We start from the raw sequence: 14,805 nt of genomic DNA on the forward strand, positions 1-14,805 counted from the left end.
GATAAACCTTTTAATGGATGAGAATTGTATTCCTTTAAAGTTTAACCAAGTCATTGGCTCGCCCCCGTGAGCACAGACATGATCTGGCGTAATGGAACAGCCCTTTTCTGCTGTTACGAATAAAAAACCCTCCCGGGGATATCTTCTTCAAACCACAAAAGCCTCAGAGTCCGAAGGTTGCAATGGTTGTTGAATTCCTAACCATACCACGTGGAGCATTGGCTACACGGGTGGAAATGGTTAAACTCTAAGACTATCAATCCCGACAGAATAAGAGCAAATCTTAGATACTAATTACTAGTCTGCAGCTAGAAATTGTCAACCTGGGATGTGAAGACCGACAACTAGAGGTCGGCCGATTAATCGGAATGGCTGATTAATTAGGGACGATTTCAAGTTTTCATAACAATTGGTAATCTGCATTCTGCATAACTACCTGTTATGTGAGTGCAGCAAGGAACCAAGGTGCTAGCTAGCATTAAACTTATCTTATAAAAAACAATCAATGATGATATTACTAGTTTATCTACCTTGTCCTGGGTTGCATATAATCAATGCATTGAATCACAGCCTACTTCGCCAATGTGTACCTAACTATAAACATCAATGTCTTTCTTAAAATCAATACACAAGTATATATTTTCAAACCTGCATATTTAGTTTATTGCCCGCTAACATGAATTTCTTTTAACTGGGGAAATTGTGTCACTTCTCTTGCGTTCTGTGCAACAGTCAGTGTATATGCAGCAGTTTGTGCCGTCTGGCTTGTTTCAAACTGTGTGAAGACCATTTCTTCCTAACAAAGACAGCAAACTTCACCAAACGGGGGATGATTTAACAGAAGCGCATTTGCGAAAAAAGCACAATCTTTGCACGAATGTACCTAACCATAAACATCAATGCCTTTCTTAAAATCAATACACAGAAGTATATATTTTTAAATCTGCGTATTTAGTTAATAGAAATTCATGTTAGCAGGAAATATTATATTGTCACTTCTCTTGCGTTCATTGCGCTCAGAGTCAGGGTATATGCAACAGTTTGGGCCGACTGGCTTGTTGCAAACTAATTTGCCAGAATTTTACATAATTATGACATAACATTGAAGGTTGTGCAACGTAACAGCAATATATAGACTTATAGATGCCACCCGTTGGATAAAATACGGAACGGTTCCGTATTTCACTGAAAGAATGAATGTTTTTTTTTTTTTAATGATAGTTTCCGGATTTGACCATATTAATGACCTAAGTCTCGTATTTGTGTGTTATTATATTATTATTAAGTCTGATTTGATAGAGCAGTCTGACTGAGCGGTGGTAGGCAGCAGCAGGCTCGTAAGCATTCATTCAAACTGCACTTTCCTGCATTTGTCAGCAGCTCGTCGCTGTGCTTCCAGCATTGCGATGTTTATGACTTCAAGCCTATCAACTCCCAAGATTAGGCTGGCAATACTAAAGTACCTATTAGAACATCCAATAGTCAAAGGTATATGAAATACAAATGGTATAGAGAGAAATAGTCCTATAATAACTACAACCTAAAACTTCTTACCTGGGAATGTTGAAGACTCATGTTAAAAGGAACCACCAGCTTTCATATGTTTTCATGTTCTGAGCAAGGAACTTAAACATTAGCTTTTTTACATAGCATATATTGCACTTTTACTTCTCCAACACTTTGTTTGTGCATTATTTAAACCAAATTGAGCATGTTTCATTATTTATTTGAGACTAAATTCATTTTTTTGATGTGTTAAAATAAGTGTTCATTCAGTATTGTTGTAATTGTCATGAATACAAATATATTTTAAAAAAAATACAAATTAAAAATCGGCATCTGCTTTTTTGGTCCTCCAATAATCGGTATAGGCATTGAAAAATCATAAATCGGTCGACCTCTACCGACAACCGCCGAAACATCTCTTCTATGAGAACATTTCGGAATGGTACTCTGAAGTATCCATTTTAACCACGTAAGACTTGATCTTCAGGGAGGCAGAGAGCGACTCGTATGAACTCTGACAGACGGACGATTCCACAACGACACACTGAGCGTAAATATATATTGATTGCAGTTATTCCCGAATGAGTGAGCAGTCATGTGCAAAGGAATAGCATTTCAATTAATATAATTATCAACTGTAGTGATTCCTTTTGTTGGTCTTTCCCGCTGTTCAGTCCACACCCACTTCCCTTTGTCCACCAAGCAGTCATATTGGCTTAGCCCACTAAGGAACCTCCCCAATCATTTCCTTGTAACCATATCTGTTTGTTTATGCATTTCTGTGATTATTTAGTTAGTAAATAAACGATTAAGATATTTGGTGTATGGATGATTCATAGTAAAGGCTGGGTTCGTGCATATAACCAACAATTTCCGACACTTGGAATGAGACTAACATGAGGTAAAGAATAATTCATTAATTAGACTAATTGATCAGATATTAAGTTATCTGAAGAGTTATATTAGGAAAATTATAACTTTAATCTTAAGATTTCCTTGGTGCCCCGACTTCCTAGGTAATTACATTTACATGATTAGTTTAATCGCATAATAATAATTACAGAGAAGTGATTTGATAAACAAGTCTTCACTTTTAATGATGCCAAAGACACGACACTTGCTAGACCTGTCAAAAGTTCTCTCAAAGTGCAGAATGGTGTCCACAACCAGCTTGATTCGCAAGTAAAAAAGTTCAGTAAACGCAGTCGTCAGATCCTGGACAGTGATGAGGCTCCAGTCGGGAAAGAACAGGCAGTCAAACGGGAACAAGAGGACAGGGCTGTCCTACCCAGGAAGGAAAAGGTAGCTACTACATTTCCCACCACATTTCCTTCTCTATGTAAACCCTCTCTAATAAGGAGATTATTTGCACACCCTGCACTGGGCCTGTATTTACAAAGCGCCTCATAGTAGGATCAGGTCCCCCCTGACCATGTAATCTTATTCATTAGAATCTAAAAGGCAAAACGGGTTCTAGATCAGCACTCCTACTTTAAGCCCCTGGTCTATGCAATTAAAGACGAGGCAAAGTGTGTGTGCATGCACGTGTGTGTGTGTGTGTAGATCTGAGTAAGAACTTTTTTCTTTCCCCCACAGGATGAAGTATTCAAGGCACTCCCCACCCCCTTGTACCCTGCTGCTGCCCCCGTCACTCCTGCTACACCGGTGACCCCAGCTGCCACCCCTGAAACTGCCACGTCCACCTCACCTTCAGTAATACTCAAGCGCCGGACCGGTCAGTCTCTAAACAAGTCCATCAGCCTCTAATAACACGCTGTTAACTGTCCATGTTATCTAGTGCAGCTTGCATTTTCAAAGGTGTTTGAAAAATGAAAAAAAAAAAAACTCACATCTGGTCTTACTCGTTGCAGGTGCGTGGGAATTATTACAAAAAGTAAAGAGAAGCTTGCACACAAGTTGTTTGAAAAAGGAATTAGGCTGCATAATTGCACACGTGCTCAGTAGTAATGTATCTCTATTTTTCTGTGTCATCTCTGTAGCAAGGAAGCCGGTCCCAAAGAGGGAGCTGGACAGCAGGAGTGGCAGTGAGGAGGAGGTGAAGGAAGAACAAGGACCTCAGAAAAAAAGAGCACGGGTTGACAAAACACAGGACAGCACAGGTAAGGTTTATTTTCCTCCATTACAAGTGTGTTGCTTCCTACCCCTTGTATTGCATCACTCTCTCTCTGTCGAGAATGAAGAGGAAGCGATGGAGGTGGGAGGAGAGGGAAAAAAGTGTGGGTACGCCTAAGGTAGAGCCGGAAAAAAAACAGAGCAGAAAGAGACAGGTGAAGAGAAGACTAAAGACGAAGAGAAGGAGAAAGAAATTGATGTGAAAGAGACCATGACCGAGAACGGGGAGGATGATGGAAAGAAGTTGAAGGGAAAAAGCCGTAAAACTCAAAAGATGGCAGTAAAGGATGACAAAGAAAAGCAGAAAAGTCCTAAAAATGAAAAGGCAGTAAAGGAGCTGAAAGAAACTGAGGACAAAGTGTCAAAGCCCCCAAGCCAAGAAAGCCCCTATCAGCAATTTCTTTGAGATTTTTCCCCACACACTTACTTCCTCCCTAGCACTGAAACATCCTATATGAATGAGTTTGCTCTCTGCAGTTTGTTTAGAAGAAAAAAGTGTGTCAAATGGCATCCTATTCCCTATATAGTGCACTACTTTTGACCAGAGCCGTATAGGCCCTAAACAATTTTAGTGCATTATATAGGGTGCCATTTGGCCCTTAACCTAACTTTGCTATGGGAAGTTTAGAAGAAATCTGTAGTGGTGTAAGAGGCTTATAAGCTGCAGAGATGGCAGTGGAACAAGTAAATGGAACATGCTTTGTACTTCTCTGTTATCTAGCTCCCAGGAAAGCAGCTGTGAAGATGGAGAAACCAGAGGAGAAAAGCGTGGAAGACAAAGAGGAGTAAAAGCGTGGAAGACAAAAAAATATTGTGGAAGACAAAAATGAGAAGAGTGAGGGAGAAGGAAAGCTGAGCACAGAGAAGGGGAAAAGGTGGCTAGTATCACTGAGGATGTTAAAGACAAGAAAGGGTAAGAGGGAGACAACTGCCAATAATGCATATATTTACTTTACACCAGTGGTCACCAACCGATCTCCAAGCCATTCCTTTTTTTATTATCATTTTGTACTTTTTACCCATTTTTCCTCCCCAATTTTGTGATATCCAAGTGGTAGTTAGTCTTGCCCCATCGCTGCGACAGTCGAGAGCCATGCGTCCTCCGAAATACCACCCTGCCAAGCCGCATTGCTTCTTGACACACTGCTCCCTTAACCCGGAAACCAGCTGCACCACTGTGTCTGAGGAAACACCGTTCAGCTGGGCTACACCATTTTGTGATGCAAAACATGGGCTGGGCTACATGATGCATGCGACTGATTTGAAAAAGTTGCACACAGAAGAAGGCATGTGCTGTGCATCATTCACAAGTGATAATACTCTCACCATTCAGACTATTCTCAATTTAATCTGGTCTTTAAATGTGTGTGAAATTTGTTTTGATTTCAAATGGGACATTTATCATGCACCTGTCAGAGCAGGGGCAGTGTAAAAACGAAAGACGCCATCAGTATGCACTTGAATAGTAAAGGACGCTTTTCCCACTGTTCATTTTCATGCCAGCCAGGCAGGCTACTCTAGTTGTAGAAAAACAGCTTCTATCTCAAGGCCATCAGACTGTTAAACAGCCACCACTAACATTGAGTGGCTACTGCCAACACACTGTCAATGACACTGACTCTACTCCAGCCACTTTAATCATGGGAATTGATGGGAAATTATGTAAATATATCACTAGCCACTTTAAACAATGCTACCTTATATAATGTTACTTACCCTACATTGTTCATCTCATATGCATACGTTGATACTGTACTCTATATCATCGACTGCATCCTTATGTAATACATGTATCACTAGCCACTTTAACTATGCCACTTGGTTTACATACTTATCTCATATGTATATACTGTACTCGATATCATCTACTGTATCTTGCCTATGCTGCTCTGTACCATCACTCATTCATATATCCTTATGTACATATTCTTTATCCCCTTACACTGTGTATAAGACAGTAGTTTTTTTTTGGAATTGTTAGTTAGATTACTTGCTCGTTATTACTGCATTGTCGGAACTAGAAGCACAAGCATTTCGCTACACTCGCATTAACATCTGCTAACCATGTGTATGTGACAAATAAAATTTGATTTGATTTGATTTGTAAAGATTTAAAAAAATGCTTAATCTATGGAAAGTTGAGAAATAAATATAATAGTCCTAGCCTATACAAAGCTAATGGGTCCTCTATTAAAAAGAGGCCATCAACTCTGTTTTCTCATGCAATTGCCTTGCCTATGGAAATGTTGTGCAACAAACACTTCATTCCATGCATCAACCAGTTATGAGGAGCTGGCTCTCGCTGCCAAACAGGTGATCCTATTCCACTCAAACTCAGAATACCAGGGCACTCAAAGTGTAATTTCATTTGTATTGATGTCGGAGTGATTTAGAAGGACAATAGAGTGCTGAGTACCGGCCATTAGCGACCAGCTGTTAGCAAGTTTGGTAGGCTACTAATGACCATCAGAGACATCAGAGCACAGTTTTGGAGAAGCCTAGATACCGTGACTCAAAATGGTCATGTGGAATTTCACTTTGGTCATGACGCCTGACTACCGTTGTGGTGGTAATACAGTTAAGTGGTAGTACAGAGGAGAAAAATCCCAGGGAAATCAAGTTAGTGGCAGCTGTACAAATAACTAATCCAAAGGACTTTGACTTTTCAAACAAATCAAATTTTATTTGTCACATGCGCCGAATACAACATGCAGTTTTGAGAAGATATCTCCCCCCAAAATAAGAGAAGAATAACAAATCATTAAAGAGCAGCAGTAAATAACAATAGCGGGGCTATATACTGAGGGTACCGGTACAGAGTCAATGTGCGCACTACCCTCTGTAGTGCCTTGCCGTCGGAGACTGAGAAGTTTCCATATCAGGCAGTGATGCAACCCATCAGGATGCTCTCGATGGTGCAGCTGTAAAACCTTTTGAGGATCTGAGGACCCATGACAAGTATTTTCAGTCTCCAGAGGGGGGTGATGCAGACGCCAAGGAACTTGAAGCTCTCAACGTGCTCCACTACAGCCCTGTCGATGAGAATGGGGGCGTGCTCGGTCCTCCTTTTCTTGTAGTCCACAATCATCTCCTTTGTCTTGATCACGTTGAGGTAGAGGTTGTTGTCCTTGCACCACATGGTCAGATCTCTGACCACCTCCCTATAAGCTGTCTCATCATTGTCGGTGATGAGGCCTACCACTGTTGTCATCAGCTAACTTAATGATGGTGTTAGAGTCGTGCAGTCATGAGTGAACAGGGAATACAGGAGGGGACTAAGCACACACCAGAGGGGGCCCCAGTGTTGAGGATCAGCGTGGCGGTTGTGTTGTACCTACCCAGTTGCAGAGGGAGGTGTTTAGTCCCAGGGTCCTTAACTTAGTGATGAGCTTTTAGGGCACTATGGTGTTGGACGCTGAGCTGTAGTCAATGAATAGCATTCTCACATAGGTGTTCCTTTTGTCCAGGTGTGAAAGGGCAGTGTGGAGTGCAATAGAGATTGCATCATCTGTAGATCTGTTGGTGCAGTATGCAAATTGGAGTGGGTCTCGGGTTTCTGGGAAAATACTGTTGATGTAAGCCATGACCAGCCTTTCAAAGCATTGCATGGCTACAGAAGTGAGTGCTACGGATCGGTAGTCATTTAGGCAGGTTACCTTAGTGTTCATGGGCACAGGGACTATGGTGGTCTGCTTGAAAAATGTTGGTATTACAGACTCAGTCAGGGATAGGTTGAAAATGCCAGTGAAGACACTTGCCAGTTGGTCAGCGCATGCTCAGGGTGCACGTCCTGGTAATCCGTCTGGCCCTGCGGCCTTGAGAATGTTGACCTGTTTAAAGGTCTTACTCACATCGGCCAAGGAGAGTGTGGTCACACAGTTGTCCTGAACAGCTGATGCTCTCATGCATGTTTCAGTGTTACTTTCCTCGAAGCGAGCATAGTAGTTATTTAGCTTGTCTGGTAGGCTCGTGTCACTGGGCAGCTCTCGGCTGTGCTTCCCTTTGTAGTCTGTAATAGTTTGCAGGCCCTGCCACATCCGACAAGCGTCAGAGCCAGTGTAGTACGATTCGATCTTAGTCCTGTATTGACACTTTGCCTATTTGATGGTTTGTCGGAGGGCATAGCAGGATTTCTTATAAGCTTCCGGTTTAGATTCCCGCTCCTTGAAAGCGTAGCTATATCCTTTAGCTCAGTGTGAATGTTTCCTGTAATCCATGGCTTCTGGACGACATCCTCGATGCACTTATTGATAAAGCCAGTGACTGATGTGGTGTACTCCTTCCATGCCATCTGAAGAATCCCTGAACATGTTACAGTCTGCGCTAGCAAAACAGTCTTGTAGTTTAGCATCTGCTTCATCTGACCACTTTTTTTATAGACCGAGTATCTGGCGCTTCCTGCTTTTAATTTAGCTTGTAAGCAGGAATCAAGAGGATAGAATTATGGTCAGATTTGCCAAATGGAGAGCTTTGTACGTGTCTTTGTGTGGAGTAAAGGTGTTCTAGAATTTTCTCCATCTGGTCGCACATTTAACATGCTGATAGAAATTAGGTAAAACTGATGTAAAAGTTTCCCTGCATTAAAGTCCCCAGCCACTAGGAGCGCTGCCTCTGGATGAGCATTTTCCTGTGCTTATGGCATCTCATTGAGTGCGGTTTTAGTGGTGGTATGTAGACAGCTACGAAAAATACAGATAAACTCTCTAGGTAGATAGTGTGGTCTACAGTTTATCATGAGATAATCTACCTCAGGTGAGCAAAACCTTGAGACTTCCTTAGATATCATGCACCAGCTGTTGTTTACATAAATGCATAGGCCCCCGCCCCGTGTCTTAGCAGAGGCTGCTGTTCTATCCTGCCGATAGTGTGTAACCCGCCAGCTGTATGTTCTTAATGTTGTCGTTTAGACACGACTTGGTGAAACATAAGATATTACAGTTACTAATGTCCCGTTGGTAGGATAACCGTGCTTTCAGTTCATCCCATTTATTTTCCAGCGATTGAACGTTAGCTAGCTGGACGGAAGGCAAAGGCAGATTAGCCACTCGTCGCCTGATCCTCACAAGGGATCTTGATCTCTTTCCGCAAAATCTGTTTCCTTTTCCAGTGAATCACAGGGATCTGGGCCTGGTCTAGTGTCTATATCCCTCCCCTCTGACTCATTGAAGAAGAACTCTTTGTACAGTTTGAGTTGAGCAATCCCAGTTCCAATGTCCAGAAGCTCCTGTGGTCATAAGAGAAGGTAGCTTCAACATTATGTACAAAACAAGTTATGAACAATGCTAAAAAAAAACAATAGCATGGTTGGCTAAGAGCCGATGCATAAAGCTAACACAATATGATGCCCTGTCACCTTATTAATTCTGTCGCTTAATTTGATTAACTAGCCAGTTAAATTTAGGGGTCACATTAAAGCGGAATTTAGCGTTAACACAGGAGAAAAATAACGCATAACATTTATTTTCGTAAAAACAAAATGTAAAAATGCTTCTTATTGTAATTTTTGCTTGGCATCAGTCTAATTTCGTGCATCAGTTGCACTTCTCCACTCAAATGAGAATTCGTTACGAGCATTCAATCAGCAGACAGCGCTCGAACTGATGTGTAGCTACTATTCTCTCGTAAAACGCAAGTGTAACTTAAAGCAAAACATTAGGAAATTGAGCTGTCTACATTCTTTCTATGATAAATATTAGCCATATATATATATATATATATATACACATACATACATACATACATACATACATACATACACGATGGCCATGCATTGTTTTTGTAAAAAAAATACATTTTATATTGTAAACTCGTTTACTTTTGTGGCTGCCAGCCAAATAACGTTAGCAATGCACTTATTTTGCCATCGGATGAAAATGTTGCACAAATGTATTTTCTGTCTAGAATAAAACGCGACATCTGTCAATACACAGCTGCATTCACCTGCTCCCGCTTTCTCCCCTTGTGCCAAACACATGGCTGGCTCAACTGTTTGGTGAACTACGGTAAGCTTCAGAATGTGACATGTGAAATGAACTCCATCTGCTTTTTTCTCCTAAAGTATTGCACAAGTGACTGCGGGTATTTACTTAAAGTAGCTACAAATATTAAAACGTATTAACTTTAAATGGTTAACGGTATTGACAAATCATCCCGTGGCTTTCCCCAAATACCTGGATATACGGTGTTTACCGTCCATGCCAATAACTTCCACCGTCAGCTAAGTAAAATACATGAGCCTAAAGTCGACAAATAAAAATGGTAGAAAATGTCTTGACAAATGCAGGTTCTTTCAATCGCGTTCATCTCTACTCCGCCCGTCTGCCTCCCTTTCTATCCGTCTTGACTTGAGCTAGTGTAGTGCAACATTGTGTCAAAACAATCAACTGGGTCCCACCCAAAGCTGTGACATTGTATCAACTAGCCTATTCCGGGCCAGCAGTTTCCTGCAACGAAAGCTGTTTTTGCGCAAGGAAAAAGTGTTCAGGTATTTTATGTTTCCACTGGATATATAGGATCATCAGATCGTAATATTTTGCTCTTTTACAGAGTCTTGGTGATTGTCGAGGCCAGGAGAGTGTTGGAAAGATGTTTTCAAATACTGTGAGGAACTGTTACTGTCATTCACAATGGATGAAAAAAGAAGACTTTGTTGACTTACTGTCGAGGTGAAGAAAAAAATACTGAGAAGCTCAGCTCATTAGTGGTGGTGCGTAAAGACAATCAGAAATCAGACAATCCCAGCAGCGTTGCCGTTTTTGACACGCAAACTGGTGCTCCTGGCAGCTATTACCATACCCCGTTCAAAGGCACTTAAATCTTGTCTTGGCCATTCACCCACCGAATGGCACACAATCAATGTCTCAAGGCTTAAAAATAATTTGAACTGTCTCATCCCCTTCATCTATACTGATTTTGAAGTGGATGATTTAACAGGTGACGTCAGTAAGGGATCATAGCTTTCAGCTGGATTCACCGAGTCAGTCTCATGGAAAGAGCAGGTGTTCCTAATGTTTTGTACACTCTGTATACTTAATAAAAAATGGTACTGGGCTACCTTCAGACAAGTCCTGTGAGGCTTGTCCTAGAGCAAAACACCATTCCATTAAGGGGTCATATTAGTGTGTAGGCCAAACCGTACAGGCGTTTTCGTGAGAAGACTGAATATTGGGTTGTCTCATGGTCTGACAAACACTGCTGTAGCTCGGCCAACTTCCACCACAGATGTGGAAGACCACTATTGGCGGATGCGGTGGATTGAGATGCATCCCATGCAAAATACTAGATATTTCTAGATTAAACAGACATTTTGAAGGGGATTTTTTAAATTATTATGCTAATTAGATTTATTTGGTTCCTACCCTGTCACAATAACGCTTCCCTGGCATTTTCATCAATTGTCACGTCAAACACTATTCAAATTGCCCACTATTACATTAGAATATATTATGCTAATTATATTTCCATGATTCCAACTGTTCTGCTCTAAATTGCAAGTCAAATCGCAACATTTGGTTAAAAATAAGGCCTAGATTGTTTTTTCCCCCCCAATTTTGTGGTATCCAATTGGTAGTTAGTCTTGTCTCATCACTGCAACTCCCTTGCGGACTCGGGAGAGACGAGGGTCGAGAGCCGTGCATCCTCCGGAACAACCCAAGCCACACTGCTTCTTGACACTAGGCCTTAACCCGGAAGCCAGCCGCACCAATGTGTCGGAGGTCACAACGTTCACCTGGCGACCGTGTCAGCGTGGACTGCACCCGGCCCGCCACGCCACGCCACAGGAGTTGCTAGTGCGAGATGGGACAAGGACATCCCTGCCGGCCAAGCCCTCCCCTAACCCTGACGAAGCTGGGTCAATTGTGCTCTGCCCCATGGGTCTCCCGGTCGCGGCTGACTGCTCCAGAGCCTGGACTCGAACCCAGTATCTCTAGTGGCACAGCTAGCACTGCGACGCAATGCCTTAGACCACTGTGCCACTCAGGAGGCCCTATGGCCTAGATTGTTTGTCCGTATCGTCCAGCCTACGTGAGTGTGGAAATTAACTCAAATGAGTACAAGAAATGCAGACATTGATCAAATGTATTTTTGGTTGAATTGAACAGTATAAAACAGTCAGAATGGAGAAAGACCTATTTGAAATAACTTGTATGTGTTGTCACCCAATGGTCACACACTACTCATGAAGCAAATGTAGAATTACCGGCAATTGTTTTTCAAAGAGCGTGATATGATATTTTGGCCATATCGCCCAGCCCTATATGCATGTTCATTTCTCAGGGTGCTTCCCTAATGGCAACCTATTCCCTATAAAGTGCACTACTTTTTACCTGAATGTTTTCTTCATTGAGTTGAATACTGCACTGTATACTGTATTAATGTCAGTGGTTTCTCCCACCAGAGAGAAGACTGACCAGGCCCAGTACGACCCGTCCAGACCCAACTACCACCCGGTGGACCACGCCTGCTGGGGGTGGGGACAGAGGTACGTTCAACCCCCTTGTCACAATTCCACACCCCTCTGTTAAATACCTCAACCTGGGTCGTGTTCACTAGGTACTAAACTAAAGCAAAGGGGACGAATCGGAGAGGAACTACCTGAACTTGTCCAACAAATGCTTGTTTTAATTTTCTGTTCCATACTGTTTTGCTACAGTGTGCATTTATGAATACTAAATATTGAACAACCTGCACAATACTTTGATTTACATAATGTCTCTCAATGGAGGTGTTTTGACTCATTTTCTCTTTCACAGGGTCCCTTATTCAGCTGTTGCACGTACCTTTGAGAAGATTGAGGAAGACTGGCAGGTAAGTGGAATTTAATATACCTCCGAAGTTGTGACTGTTTGTTCTTGTGTAATTTTTCCTTATACTTCGTCTTACATACTAATTGCATTCCTTTTTTTTGCCAGATTGAGGAGCATTGAAACATTATCAAATCTTCTACGCTCTGATAATCCTCTCTCCAGATGAAATAGTTTTCTTAGCTTTTTCCTTAATGTTTGTGCATGTGGAGCTGGCAGCAACTACATGAGCTATTGGCCCAGTTGCAGGATGCAACCTAACTTATTGAGATGAGTCAGATGGTCTGTGTCCCAAATGGCATCCTATTTCCTACATAGTGCAGTTCTTTTGACCAGAACCCTGGTCAAAAGTAGTGCATTATATAAGGAAGAGGGTGCTTATAAGCTCTGGTCAAAAGTAGTGCCCTATAGGGAGTGATTTGGGACGCAACCAGAGTGTAGATGAGTCCAATGTGTGTGCTAAGTTGAGTTTTCTCTCTTTCTCTTCTTCCTCAGAGGACCTGCTGAGCTGTGTTTACCTGTGTCTCAATTAGTTGGGTCCTGCTTACCTGGGACTGGAGCTGGGAGTGGGAGAAACTGTACTGATGAAAGCTGTTGCCCAAGCAATTGGTAAAGGACATACACCTGTGTGCGTGCACACACATAAACTGTTGCCCAAGTAAATGGTGTGACACACGTACTCAAACACATCTTTGTTATTCATTCTCTTACTTTGCTTTCAGGCTTAGAATTCTATCACATCTTACTGTTTTTATTATTCTTGTTGCCAGGGTGACAGTTGGACAAAATCAAGGCGGAGGCTGCAGAGAAGGGTGACTCGGGGTTGGTGGCGGAGAGTTCCCGTAGCAACCAGAGAATGTTCCAGCCAGCCAATCTGACGGCAGGGGGCGTGTTCAACAAACTGAAAGACATCAGGAACATGAGTGGGAACTCTGAGTTGTCTGTCTTTGTCTGTCTGATGTTTACATGAACATCCTCAATGTTTTTGATACATTTACTGATTAAAAACCAGTCTTCTGCTGTCCAGGAAATGGAATGATGAGTTGATTTGTAAACAGTCTAGAATTTGATGAAAAGGCATGGATTCCTTTATGCTTTTTGTCAGTTAGATACTAATATCTAGTGTGCATCTCAAATGGCATCCCTATATAGTTCACTACTTTTGGCTTGGGCCCTGGTGCACTATATACAGTATATACAAACTATTCATACCCCTTATTCCAAATGTTGTTACAGCCTGAATTCAAATTGATTCATATTTTTTGCTCACCCGTCAACATACAATACCCCATAATGACAAAGTGAAAATATTTGTAAATGTATTGAAAATTAAATATAGATATAATTTACATAATTATTCACACCCCTTTGCTATGGCACTCCCAATTGAGCTCAGGTGCATCCAATTTCCTTTGATCATCCTTGATGTCACTACAACTTGATTGGAGTCATCCTGTGTCCAATTCAGCTGTTTGGACATGAATTTGAAAGACAAACACCTGTCTATATAAGGTCCCACAGTTGACCATGTATGTCAGAGCAGAAACTATACCATGCTGTCCAAGAAAATGTCCGTAGATCTCTGAGCGAGTACTGTGATAAGGCATATATCTGGGGAAGGGTATACCACAATTTATTATAGTGTTGAAAGTTTCCAAGAGCACAGTGGTCTCCATCATTGGGAAACTACCCAGACTCTGCCTAGAGCTGGCCGTCCGACCAAACTGAGCAACCGGGCAAGAAGGACCTTGGTCAGGGAGATGACCAAGGACCCAATGACCACTCTGACAGAACTACGGAGTTCCTTTGGCTATGATGGGAGAACCTGCGAGACGGAAGCCACTTGAGAAACAGGCACATGCTGGCACGTCCAGAGTTTGTAAAAAGGCATGTGAAAGACTATTTTAACCATTTTGTGCAAAGCTCTGTCTGGAGAAAACCAGGCACAGCACATCCTTACTGTGAAGCATGGTGGTGGCAGCGTCATGCTATGGGGATGCTTTTCACCGGCAGGGACTGGTAGAATGGTAAGGCTGGAGGGGGAAAAATGAATGGAGCCAAATACAGGCAAATCCTCGATGAGAACCTGCTTCAGAGTGCAAACGACCTTAGACTGGGGTAAAGATTTATTGTTCCAACAGGACAATGACCACAAAAAATACAGCCAAAGCAATGCTAGAATGGCTTCAGAACAAGAATGTGAAAGACTTCGGGTGGCCCAGCCTAAGCAAGACTTAAATCCCATTAAAAAATCTGTGGAAAGACTCGAAGATTGCTGTAAACCGCTCCCCATCGAATTTAAAAGTGTGAAGAAGCCGTAGCGGCAGATCGAACAGTGAGACAGACAGGATGTTCTGGTGCT

The 14,805-nt window shown here is 42.1% G+C and overlaps 1 long non-coding RNA gene across 2 annotated transcripts; it reads left to right on the forward strand.

The window, feature by feature from the left end:
* The first annotated feature begins 9,548 nt into the window (after positions 1-9,548).
* On the forward strand, positions 9,549-13,522 carry LOC121841217. Of its 2 annotated transcripts, none has more exons than XR_006080242.1 (5): positions 9,549-9,641; positions 12,038-12,121; positions 12,393-12,447; positions 12,939-13,052; positions 13,214-13,518. It is a non-coding gene; the product is annotated as an uncharacterized LOC121841217 (long non-coding RNA). The 2 variants fall into 2 exon arrangements; XR_006080243.1 differs by lacking the exon at positions 9,549-9,641 and adding an exon at positions 9,946-10,123 and having other exon boundaries at positions 13,214-13,522.
* The last annotated feature ends 1,283 nt before the right edge of the window (positions 13,523-14,805 follow it).

This window comes from Oncorhynchus tshawytscha, linkage group LG28, assembly GCF_018296145.1.
Source record: "Oncorhynchus tshawytscha isolate Ot180627B linkage group LG28, Otsh_v2.0, whole genome shotgun sequence".
NCBI classification, from domain to species: Eukaryota; Metazoa; Chordata; class Actinopteri; order Salmoniformes; family Salmonidae; genus Oncorhynchus; species Oncorhynchus tshawytscha.